The sequence below is a fragment of the Chinchilla lanigera genome, unplaced genomic scaffold (assembly GCF_000276665.1).
Source record: "Chinchilla lanigera isolate Chin_1 unplaced genomic scaffold, ChiLan1.0 scaffold00018, whole genome shotgun sequence".
NCBI lineage: Eukaryota > Metazoa > Chordata > Mammalia > Rodentia > Chinchillidae > Chinchilla > Chinchilla lanigera.
In genome coordinates, this window is record NW_004955419.1 from 27,635,866 (window position 1) to 27,639,182 (window position 3,317).

At 44.8% G+C, this 3,317-nt stretch overlaps 1 long non-coding RNA gene across 2 annotated transcripts in view; it reads left to right on the top strand.

Annotated features, from left to right (window-relative positions):
- LOC102021975 overlaps window positions 1-3,317 on the top strand; it is a 69,437-nt gene continuing 66,120 nt past the window's right edge. Inside the window, exon 1 of one of the 2 annotated variants that reach the window (XR_001233618.1) lies at window positions 1-346. This is a non-coding gene — a long non-coding RNA (uncharacterized LOC102021975). Of the gene's footprint in view, window positions 347-375; window positions 1,365-3,317 lie in introns of those variants that run through there. The other variant, XR_001233617.1, reaches the window with a different exon arrangement.

Sequence of the window (3,317 nt, forward strand, 5' to 3'; positions counted from 1 at the left end):
ACTGAGGTCCAGAGAGGGCCAGTAAGTGGCTTAGGTCGCCACAGTGAGTCATTAGCAGTGTCAGAGCCGAGTCTTCTGTTTGCCAGCTCTTTTCTTTTCTTTCTTTTTTTTTTTTTTTCCAGTACCGGGAACTGAACTCACGACCTTGCGCTTGCTAGGCAGGCGCTGTGCCCCTGAGCTAAATCCCCAGCCCCAATTGCCAGCTCTTTTCATCACAACATGAGATGCATCTTGTGGGAAGCCATTCATCCAAATTCATGCTTTCATTTCTTCAACACCACTGATGGAGTCCCTGCTAAGTACTGGCTTCCGAACAGACCATTTTGGGGAAGACAAGAGAAGCCAGGTACAGTTCTGCTCTCATATTGCTCAGGACTTTGGACAGAGAATGTTCTTCCAGAGTCTTAATTGAGAAATAGGTGAAGTACCATCCATCTGGGCTTGGCCTCCTGCCTTGAGGGTGGGGGTGGTCTCTGAGACCAGTGAATGAGGGTAGTAATGAAGCTTAGAGATGCTGATTAACAAGCACCCCCATCTCCTTGTCTCATTATTACCACCATCTCAAATGGTGATGAACCTTCTCTCCAAGAAGAGAAGGTCCACGCCAGGATCACAGAGCTAGAAAGTGCCAGGTCAATTTGATGGAAAATGATGATTCAGGGCCTCATTGGTCTTGTAAATGGACACCATTCAGGTAGAAAGAGCATGAGCTGAGGTGCTAAGGAGACCTGGGTTCAAATTCCAGCTCTGCCATTTCCCTGAGTGTAACTTAGGCCAGTTGCTCTTGCGGAGCCTCCATTTTCTCACATGTAAAATAAAGGTAACAGGGTCCTTACCTCATAGGCTTCTGGGAAGGAGAATAACTGGCTGAGGGCCGAGCTCCTAGGTACTCCTTGGCCTCTGTGCCTCCATAAGTGCCCCCTTGCTGTCAGTAAGGGTGACTTGGTCAGTAATGGAGGGCTAAGTACTCTCCTAGCTCTCTGGACTCAAGCCTTGTGCATTCAGGAGAGAGAAAGCCTGGAAGGTTTCTTCAGTGCATTGGTCATATAGCAAGCGAAGGGCCCAAGAAGAGATTGGCTGAGGGCTGGGGCCTGCAAACATGGGCCTCCTTCCCCAAGCCCCCACCTCTCAGGTGTGGCCTAGTCAAAGCTCCCAAAGCCCGGTTTGTATACCTGAAGTTGCTGCCATGCCTGACTGCACAGGGTGTCGGTTTTGCCCTGTCCTTGCTGCATTCCGGCCTCGTTCGTCACCACCTCATGAAAATCTTCCAGTTCCCGGCTTTGAATAGCCCTTTGGCTTCTGGGAGCCCGGAGGCCAGTTCTGTTTTGCCTCTCAAATCATCTGCTTTGTGTGTCTACAGCCAGGTAAGCCGAGTTCTTTTCCACCAAGCCGCCGGACCATCACTGCCAGGGCGATGCTGCCGGCCTTAGGCTGAGCACACAGTGTCCAGAGGTGCTAGTGGGGCCGGCCCTGCCAGGGGCTGCTGCTTCTCCACAGGTAGATGTCGGGCTGGGGCAGAGGTTGGTGCCAGCACTCCACAGGGAACCACCACGAGGGGCTCAGCTCAGACTTGCCTTTTCCAGCCCAGCTGAGCCTGCAGGACCCTGTTTCTCTCCTGCCCTTGCTGGGTGTGGGGTGCAGGAGCCGGCAGAAGGAAAGGAGACTGAGCCCTGGACATGGTAGAGCTGTGAATATATATGTTACACCCCTCACAACTTGCCAGGTCTTTTATCGTCACTGCTAGGAGACTTGGAACAAATTTAGCACTTGTGGCAATAGTTAAGTCATTCCAGCTGCCTGACAACAGTCTTCGCTTTCTTTAATTGGTTCTCTTACTGTAGCTTTTATTTATTATTGTTGTTGTTGATGTTTTGGTTTTTTGAGGCAAGGTCTTGCTAGGTAGTTCAGGTTGACCTTTTTTTTTTTTCCACTAGTATTGGAATTTTATTTTTGGGACCCAGGTGACAAATGAAACTGTGTTGCAGGTCACTTTTAAGTCTAATGTCCTGAACATACATAGAGCTACAACTATGTATTCGTTTCTGAGAAATTTTATACTGTTACAAAATTACATTCAGGGCCTCTAAATTTTGTTCTAAATTTCCTTTCTCCTCCCTCTCTTTTTCCCTATCCTTCTTCCTTTCATTTGATCTTTAGATCTTCAGGTATATCTACCTGCCTATTATTTATTTACCTATCTGTGTTACCTATCATCTATCAAAGTTATCATCTACCAATCATCTGTCATCTTCTATCACCTTCCTACCCTCTACCCATCTGTGTCTCTCTTTCGAAATAGAGATCACTGGTTCTCAACCCTGCATATTAGAGTGGCATCTGGGAAGGTTTTAAGACCTGTGGAAGCCTGGGCTCCAAGTCCAGCCAGTTAGAAGAGAATCTTTTGGAGTAGGGTCTGGGTATTTGGATATCTTTAAAGGTGATTATGATGCACAGTTAAGTATCACTCACCTAACTGGGCATGGTACTGTAATCCCAGCACTCAGGAGGCTGAGGCAGGAGGATTGCCTTGAGTTTGATGTCAACCTGGGCTACATATTGAGTTCAAAGGCAGCCTGAGTTAGGGAGACTCTATCTCAAAAAAACCAAAACTGACTAATTAAAAAAGGGCTGAAGAAGTAGCTCAGGGTAGAATGCCCCAGGGTTTGATCCCACAGTACACACATATAAATAATAATAATAATAATAATAATAATAAGCAGTAGTTTACTTACCTAGGTAAACCTCTTGATATTTAACCTTCTGCAAAAGCTTTGTATTCCATTTCTAGTTCTTTTTTTTTTTGTTTGTTTGTTTGTTTTCCGGTACCAGGAATTGAACTCACGAGCTTGTGCTTGCCATGCAGGCGCTGTGCCACTGAGCTCCCCATTTCTAGTTCTTAGCTGGTCTTTTTTTTGCACAAATTAGTTTACCTCACATCAATCTTTATGTCTTTTAAAAATATATAAAAACTTTCTATGTACTTAAATATAAGTAATGCCTAATGTTCCGTTAACATATTATATGTTACCTTGATTTGATCAGTGCCCTATATGGATTTTGGTTAGAATTATATTGGGTCTATACATGAATTAGAGAAAATTTAGGTATATTTGATCTATATTTTAAAAAATTAATTTCAAATTTTGACATTTTAAATACTATATATACAAAAAACCCTCTGAGAAACAAACAACAGCTTAAGGCGGTTGTAGGTACCCAGTCCCAACAACTGTCAGTCCTGCTCAGTCCCATCCCATCCACACCTCCATCTCCTCCTACTTTCTTTTTGTCTTTTTGAGACAAGGTGTTTTTTTTTT